The following is a 9,834-nucleotide window of genomic DNA, read 5'->3' as shown; positions in this document are numbered from 1 at the left end:
CGTGTTGAACTAATATTTGGATGTCTTTGAAGAGACAACAACAATGATAAACCCGAAAAACAGTTACGTATATTATTTTCAGTTTTTTGTCACAAAACGAAACGTTTAAATTGCTCTGCAATCGACCATTATGTGCGTTTGTACCCTGTTCTCAGCACTATAAGCTGTGCACACTCCCTTTTACGTTTGGCAGCAGGAGCAACATACAATGCGACACCACGACAATCGCTTCACCCAGCATGCACTTCAGCCACCTCACACGACCCGTCTCTAAAAGAGAAACACGAAATAACGCCTCTCCCTCAAGGAGCCCATTTCCCATAAAATGTGTATGCAATGATTTGCAGCCTTAAACACACCTCGTTACGGAGTGATACTTTTCTGTTGCCGCTGACGGCAATGTGCTTTGCACTGTGTGATAAAAAGAATATATATATTTATAAAGCGCAATCTTCCAGACATGCGTGAAGCTAAAATACAACTCCGTTTGAGTATAAAACACAGCCCTTTCGAACCAAAGACGCTGTGGACATAACCGCAGTGGCAATTTTAACAAGTCTGTCCATATTGATTACGCATAACATATTTGTTTTGTTTTGATATAACAACGCCGTTGATCGCTGTCAATCGGTCATGTAAAACCACCATTGATTTTCTAACGAGTATGGATGTGCACTTGAAAGTCGAAACCCCTCTTTTCTGCGGTGGAATTGCACTTGAGAACCATTCGCGCGCTCACAGCGTAAGCCGGTCCAATTTGACTGCCAAAACTACAACAAAAAAAGGTCTTCAGACGTTTTGTGTGTCTCCCCGGACCACGCTCCCTTCCCAACCCCATCTTTCAGGAGTGTAAGTCAAACGGTGATGCTGTATCTCCACAACAGAGTAGGATTGTGGTCCAGTGGAAGCAATTAGATGCATTCTGGATTGTTAAAGGGTTGCTTATATTCGAAGATGAACCTAACCCTGACATGTTAACTAAAACCAAAGCAAATGTGTAAGCGTGACCAGGACGTAATTTTACATCCTAATATTTGAAATAATAGATACAGTGTATAAAATTTTCACAGCAATATAACACCTACTGTGTTGTATTGATTCTTGGGGCTTTAGCAATCTCAGTTTTATGGTGCAATAACCATGATGAAAGGAAGTCAGGAAACACAGTTAGACAAATCCATTTGTCTCTCCCGAAAATCAATAGTTGACTGCTTTCAGCATCACCACTGCTGTGTAGCTATCGTCACTGCATCCCGAAACATTCCAAAGGTTACCCTTTTGGAAAATGTTGGCCTTTTAAATAACGTGAGAATATCTTGCATCGCTGTAGTGATACGCGCATTAATGCGTTTTGTTTCATTACAAAACGTTGTGATTGTTTTATTATTGCAGTATTTGTGATCAATAATAATTAAGTTAGCGCCCGATTCACCTTATTGTTCGCAATGCAGTTCCCGCCGCAAGTATTGCAGGAAAAAAAATGGCCAAATATCTGCTCTGGCACTTTCTGAAGATTCGGTCACTTTTCCCATCCTGAATATGTAACACGTGAATCGGGCACTCCTGACAACAACAAAAAACCCAGTATCTGATGATGAAGTCTCCTTAATAAATAAAACCCAAACAGATAGTGAATCTGTTGTGGGGGCTTTTGTCTTGGAAAAAAAAGCACGGCAAATTGAACGGAATGTTTGTGCAGCACTACTTAAATTTTGGATGCTGTCGGGTGCTTGGTATGCAGACACCAACATGAATACAAACTCATCTCGCTGCCGATGGCCATTCTCCGCGCGAATTACACTGGCGTGGGACGTGTGCGTTTTGCTGATGTGTTAAGCCTGCATCCATACCCTTCTTTGGCTTGGCATGCAGCGTACATCGCCCTATTACCCACAAGCAATCACCAAGCTGTACAAAAGTGAATGGGAGGTCAAGCGGTCATAAACAAATTCGCCCTCTGCAAATGCCTAGGTAAAATATATATATAGCAGAGAAAATGGAGCCTCCGGTGGAGGAACGAAATGCCCACATCTGTATGTAGTTTCTTAGTGTATCAGCTCTTGTTTTTGTTTCACGTGTAAATGGCACGCTAAACTCGTCACATAATTTAATCCTGTCCATTCTTACATTCTTATCATCATCATCATCAACTGCGGGCAATCCACTGCTGAATGAAGCCCTCCACAAGCCACCACCGGCTATGCGCTTCGTTTTCAGAAGTGACCTTGCCACAAATGATAGCTCAACAAAGTGGCTTATCATGCGGACATCTATAGCAGCAAAGTACAAGACAGGTAAACAAATCACCCAAACACATACGCATGAAACTAAACCACCCCCATCCTACCAGGCAAAGCCCTCTTGAACATTAACAAGAACGCAGCAGGCTGTACTTTCATAAGCAAGCTGAAATGCCAGTGACTTCACAAACTCACCGAAAAACACTTGAAGCTACACAATGTGCCCGTCAATGTGCTGTGCACCATTGCGACACTGGAGGAGAATTGCATTTAAGCGTCCGATGCTGCTGGAGCAGCAGTGTGTGACAATGATGCCCTCTCGTGGACAAAACCAAATGCTGCTGTTAAAAATACAACAATGTTGTTCACATTAAAACTAAAACAACTAAAACTAAATATTCTTTGATTCTTTCGGTAAAGTCGCGTATAAAGATAAATAAAAAACACATTTCCATGGAAAATTTTGAGACGGACGCCATCCAGGCATCCACTCTACGCCTGCCCTTGTGGAAGAGATACGTGGATGACACGTTTGTCATCTGGCCACATGGCCTACCAGCTCTGGAACAATTCCTCAACCACATCAATTCCATACACCCAGCAATCAAATTCACCATGGAGGTAGAAAAGGATGGCATGCTACACTTATTGGATGTCTAAATCAAAAAGAAACCAGATGGCTCAATGAGCCACTCTGTCTACAGGAAAGCAACCCATACTGACGCCTACCTAAAACCTGATTCCCACCACCATCCATCTCAGAAGAATTCCCTCATCAAAACGCTACACCATAGAGCTCAATGTATCTCTGACCATGAACACCTGACCAGTGAACTCAAACACGTACACCAGGCTCTCAAGGCGAATGGATATTCTGACTACACATTCCGCTAAGCCATCACCCCAACTGTGAGGAAGGAGCCATCTGAAGATCCAATCAAAACCATCACCTTACCTTACATAGCAGGGATAACCAAAAAGATTTCCAAAATCTTGAACAAACACAAAATCCAGGTCCGATTTAACACTGCATAAAATCCGTGACCTGGTCCCATCTGTGAAGGACAATATTCCTGACATGCAATACCCCGGCGTCTACAAACTAAGCTGCATCTGCGGCAGTAGTTACATTGGGGAAACTAAGCAACATGTCTCGGACCGTGTTCGTGAGCAGAAGGCAGATCTGAAACAAGGCAGGACCAATATTTATTCCATGGCCGATCATTACTTTATTGCGGCTGGCTCACGTGAAATTGATTTATCTAAGACGATGGCACTTTGCAAGCCGACTGGCTATCAACAAAGATTCATTCACGAAGCCATCCATATATACAGACACAATTTCCACCGAGACGACGGATTAAAACTCAGCAATCATTGGAAAGATGTGATCAACCACTTTGGGTCATGACTTGACTTGTGTTTTCTTGTCCACCTCCACTGTCAGCAGTGTGGGTGTGTGGAGCGAGGTGTAATGCTTTGATTGGTGTAGACCAGGGGTCGGCAACCAAAATAACAAGAAGAGCCATTTCTTTCCAATTCGGTACAAAATTCAGTATTTCAAGAGCCGCAATGCATCTATGTACATACTGTACATACGTACATATCGTCAAGAAGCAGCCCGTAAAGAGCCGCATGCGGCTCCGGAACCGTAGGTTGCCGACCCCTGGTGTAGACCGACTGCCGGTGTCGGAGCCTTCTGCGACATTAACATAAGCTGCCCCGCCCATCTCTAAACCTTGATAAACGCGTTCCTTCGGAGTGGGCAGGTAGGAACTTGGTTGGACAGCGCATTCGTGCACGACAGACAAATATGCACGACAGACAGACAAATAATCCCTGGTGGGCAGTGTGGAACCTGTTGTTCCTACCTGTAACAGCTTGCCCTCAGAGGCTCACCTCCCTGTTCCTGATGACGACCGCTTGTATTGCGATCGAAACGTCGTGATTTTTTTTATTTACTTTATTTTAATTTTTATTATTTTATTGTTATTATTTTTTCTATCTAGGTGACTTTACCGAAAGAACCATATAATATAATTTTATTTGACTTAATTAGGCCCACTGAGCAATGTAGCTCTTTAATCAGAAGTGACCTGGCGATCACAAATTATAACTCAACAAAGTGGCTCATCACGTGTAAATGTGTCGCAGCCAAATACTCTAAACGCGTGTTTATAAATCTTGAGGGCACACCCGGAGGAACACGGAGCACAATCCACGCGACCACGGGGAGAGAGAGAGACACAGACACGAACTACAAATATACAGCAGGCGTCAGGGTCGGGATCGAGTTAACATTTCGCCACCGAGGTGTTCCTATGACCACCGTTTCATTGGTATCATGGCTTTATTTTGGTGATTTCGAAAAGTGTATTCGTTAAGCCATGTTTGTTTGTTGTAGTACAGAGTTAGACTGATGGCCTTAATCTAAGTTGTCTTGTGGTTGTTGTTGGTTGTTTGACTTGCATCCCACTGGGATTTTTGCACAAAGCGTTGGTGTACGGTGTTTTTTTCTGCAATATTTTGCTGTCTTTTCTTGGATTTTCTGTTTGCACTCAGTCACATATTCACTTTAAGATGTTTTTTGTTCATGTTTTTATTTTTTTGTTTGTTGCGGTTGCACCCGATTCAAGAGCCGAATGGCTCACAGGGCTATACCTAATAAATTAACTTGAACGTGAAGCTCCGTGGGGGCAGTGACATGGCCTGGTGGTCGCAGAGGTTCGCAATCCGAATCCAGCGGCTGACCCTCATCATAATAATTACTGCGGGTGTAATCACCACGATACAATGCACCGTCTGCTTCACAGTGGATAGCAATGACCTCCTGGCGTCAAGAGGAGACCATCGGTGTGCCCAGCATCAGGGTCCAAATTCTAAACTGCACACAACTCACTCAATTGGGACTATGCACAAGCAGTCATCGCCACCACCCCCCGCCCACCTTCCCGACTGGAAGGCATGTGGCCCAGGTCACTCTTGCAAAGTAGACCATCCTGGTCTCTTGAGTTCTCATCTGTACTCTTAGGTTTTTTCGGTAAAGTCACGTAGGTAAAAAATATAATGAAATTAAAATTAATAAAAGTAATAATAAAAATAAAATAATAAATCACGACGTTTTGGAGGCAACACAAGTCTCCGTCATCAGGTGGGACCGTCACAGCTAGATTTACTGTATCAGTAAATCTAGCTTGATACAGTAAATCTAGCTGTGACGGTCCCACCTGATGACGGAGACTTGTGTTGCCTCCGAAACGTCGTGATTTATTATTTTATTTTTATTATTACTTTTATTAATTTTCATTTTATTTCATTTTTTACCTACGTGACTTTACCGAAAAAACCTAAGAGTATGAATCCTTGCAGTCACGAAAGCTTCAAATCTAGAAGTTATCATCTGGTTTAACAGAATGAACTTGTGGAGGTGAGAGTCACGAAACTCACAAACGGTTTCCCAACCTGCCCTGGTTGTCCGACGATCATCCTCGTGTTGGGATAACTGCTGTTCTGGGAAATCTGTCAAAGTCTTCCCAGGATATAACAGTCTCGGTTGTTGTCCGTTGGGAAACGATAGCACATCACTCATACGCACACCACATGAATGCGCTGGCATGTACAATGTTTCTCACTGCCAGTGTTGTTTGATGTTATTCCCGTGATACGTCCCATGCTTTCGTTTTAACATCGGAAGTGTAAACCCTCATGTCCGATGATACCTCGATAATATTAACTAGTCCTATCACTTTTGTTAAACCTCATACTAGAACTAGTAGGGCAGAACACTCGACTGGATTCTAGCCATAAATATACATTCTCTGAGCTATCGAAACCGCCCTAAGATTCGTTGGCCATCGAATTGCTGCTCCAGACGCCACCAACTGATCAAATTCAGGATTGCATCATCATCATAATCATCACCCAGTGATGATGATGTTGCATGTTGGACTTCTTTCGCACGGTTGCGTAGCCAACCCTAATGTATAGTGTAGTAGTTTACAGTAGTGTATAGTGTAGTAGTGCTGGAGACTGTCGGCCAGGAAAATGGACAATCGGACTGAGAAACGAAGGAACATCAGGATTGAAAGTTTAGTGCACATTAACCGAAATGACAATATGGATCTGAAGCATGCAACAAGTTTTCTTTAGTCCATTAATTCACAGCAAATACAGGATAATGGTTGCAGAGTACTCTGTTGCACTGTGTGCACGTTCTAGAACTCAATTACTGTAATGAAGATCACCCTTCAGTTACAATGTAACCTTATAGTGATGACTTTTTTTTGTAAGCACAGTATCCAATTATGTTTTTAATGCGTTTTAAATACGTTATTTACTTACTGATCAATACTTGTAAATGATATTGATATTGTTGCAGATGATTCAACTTTTGAAGAAAAGTCCCATTTGGGAATTCAATAAATGTATAAACTCAGACGCATAATGGTATTTTAAATTAATTTGCCTTTTGTTTTTAAATCTTATATTGTGCACGTTAACAATGGGAGAAAAAACTTTACCTAAATCCAAATAACTGTCTTTACATTTCCAATAATCGGTTCCCTATCGTCATGAACAATGTAGGATGATAATAATCAGTTCACAGCTTTTTTTCCACTGAACTTATTGAACCATTTTAAGTGCATACTAAAATAATGTTAATTCCTTTGTACTGGTAGGAACCTCCTGGTTACACCAGCCCACAGGGGATAATTGTGTCCGTCCGTCCTTGGTGCAGGGAGGGGCTGGGTGGGGAGGGTGGGAAGGGGCTGGGTGGGGAGGGTGGGGCTGGGTGGGGGGTGGGAGGGGTGGGGCTGGGTGGGGAGGGGCTGGTCACCCCGTGGTGCCCTTATAAAACTCAACCTTTAACCTACTCACGCCGGCTTGTGCCCGCCCTCACAGTCGGGCATATTTGCGGAATACACCACGCCGCCGTTGACCCTGGCCATTGACCGAGCAACCCAACGTTCATACCAGCTCCCACCGCAGGAATGTGTTCAGTTCACAGTTTTTTTTCACTGAACTTATTGAACCATTTTATGTGTATACTAAAATAATGTTAATTCCTTTGTTAATCCCCTGCTGGATGAAGGCCTCCCCATGCCAAATCGTTCAGAGGGTTTGTTTGATCATTCTTCAACTCTCTATGTTTTATTTGACCAGGTAAGGCCCAGCTATATCGCTCTTTTTAAAGAAGCGACCTGACCACAATTGACAGCTCAACGAAGTGTCTTGTCATGTGGAAATGTATAGCAGCCAACTAATCTAAACGCTTGTTACTATATGTGGAGGGAAAACCGGAGGGCCCAGAGAAAAAATCCATTCAACCACGGGGAGAGAGACATGCAAACTCCAAATATACAGCAGGCGTCAGGGTTGGGATCCCACGACCTCCTTCATACCAGGCGAGGGAGTTCACATCTCACCACTGGCCATCGTGGGTTGGTGAAGGGGGCATCCAGGTTCAGCTGAGAAACTACTTACTCCTGATGGCAGCTGTAAAACTTTAAAAATACACTTAGCTTAACTTACAAACAAATGTACATTGTTGAAAGATAATTTTTTGTTCAGCAAAGGAATTAATTCCATCTCACATCACTCGCGTTTTTCTTATTTCTTTAGAGCTGATTTTAGTGCTCGGTTTGTTTCCACTTCCCCGTATCTCCGATCAGCACGGTTGGCTACGTGCGGTGCGAAAAAAGTTCAACTTATGCACATACGTACATGCACCAGTGTAGGATTATCCGAGTAGCAAAAGTAGCTACACGTGCTACGGCCCCCGCACTTTCAAGGGCCCCGCGCTAAATTATTTCAAGCTATCAATTCCGGTTCAGTGATTCTGCACTTGCTCTATTACTATAGAACTATACTGCCTTCAACTTTTTATTAACGACTGGGTGTTTAAGGTTAGCGATTTGTCGAATTATCTGGCTGTATCGCAAATGAAAAAAAACAATTACTTTACTATGCAAGTTACAATTTTGTGTTTTAATGTGTTTTGTAAAAAAATTTGGGCACCTTTATAACATATGCTACAGGCCCCGCACTAGATTAATCCGGCACGGACATGCGCATACATTGGAGGAAGAGTTTTAAACGCACTGCACAGGGTGCACGAGCGTGTTCTCAACGCGTCACTTTCCTTTGCCCCCCTGTAACACCCGAGTGTACGATGTGGCAAATTTATTTTTTCGTCTTACCCAGCACATGCTTAGCGCAGTTTATTTTTGGTTGCGCGTTATATCCATCGACTTCCCGTAAAAAAAAAATGGTCTGGACGTATTTCGACAACGCTGCAATTTCGGTGCCCAATTTATTGCCCAACACCGGAAACGAGATCGACTAAAATGCGCACGAAACGAGCCCTCTCTTGCTGGCCACTGTCAATTTAGGTTCAGAGTTTGTGTGTGTTTGTGGGGGGAGTTTTGGGCGGGGAGAGATTAGCAATGCGCAATAACCGCGCTTGCAATTTAATGTCTCTCAATTTGGAAGTTCACACCGATTTTAAACACACCACCGTGGCTTTGTACAGCGTGTTGATTGTGAGCGTCCCACACACGCAAATGTTCAACCCGTCACCCATTCGTGTCAACGTCTGAAGCTGTTCACATGGAGAACCTTCTGACTGTAGAAACGGAAAATTACTGTTCACCGGTACTAAATAACAACGGCTATCCTTATTTGCATAATTATACTTCGTAAAATAAAATGAAGTCAATATTTTTTTCTCTTAAAATCACAGTAACAAATGTATTACGAAAAATGTTCTTGATTCAAAGTTTAATCATATCTTGATTCTATGCCAAATGATCATTTGCAGCCCTCAGTCGGTCGACTGCTGGATGAAGGCCTCCCCGTGCTTTGCTGGCGATGTGAATTTTTGCGTGATCATACTTCACCATGCTGGTCACGTCAGCTTTGTGTGGGGTGTGGGTAGGACGGGTACAGATATCACTCACCACTGGGGCTCGCCGCTGGTGGAAATCGGAAAGCAGGTCAATTTCACAGCAGAGTGCGCGAACCACAGCAAGTCACCACTCCAAGCCATTTCCGTGCATATCTTCTATTTTAATCAAGACCGTAATCTGTCTCAAAACCCTTAAGGGTATTTCCCGACAAGGTAGAAAGCGACGTTTGGTACATAGGACACAAACAGAAAAATCTGAAAATCAGATATTTTTTTTATTTTAAGGCTCCCAAATCTCCATTTTAAAATGCCCCGTAAAATGTTTGTGCGTGTCATTCAGAAACCATTCAAAAGATAAGATTGCGGGTTTTTTAGTTTTATAGAGCGTTAAAGCGGGTTTGAACGAAACAAATACGCATTTAATGTGTATTTGAATTCGAAAATTGAAAAAGATAGGAGCTTCCCCTCATAGAGTATTAAATTCATTGTTTTGTTCTTTCTAATAATAAGGAACGGAATGTTTTAATTGATCCGTTTCCGATGAGCACGCCTTTAAATGTAAGAAGTTGAAACAAGTAATCAACTATTTTGTTTTTTGTTGCGAAAAAACACATTTTTGGAGAAGTTTTGTCTGATTGTAGACAATTTTAAAAAATCAGATGTTAATTATTATATTTATTGAAATAT

This window comes from Lampetra planeri, chromosome 40 (genome assembly GCF_965212315.1).
Source record: "Lampetra planeri chromosome 40, kcLamPlan1.2.h2, whole genome shotgun sequence".
NCBI lineage: Eukaryota > Metazoa > Chordata > Hyperoartia > Petromyzontiformes > Petromyzontidae > Lampetra > Lampetra planeri.
The sequence above is the reverse complement of the archived record's forward strand: the minus strand, read 5'-3'. Positions refer to the sequence as shown.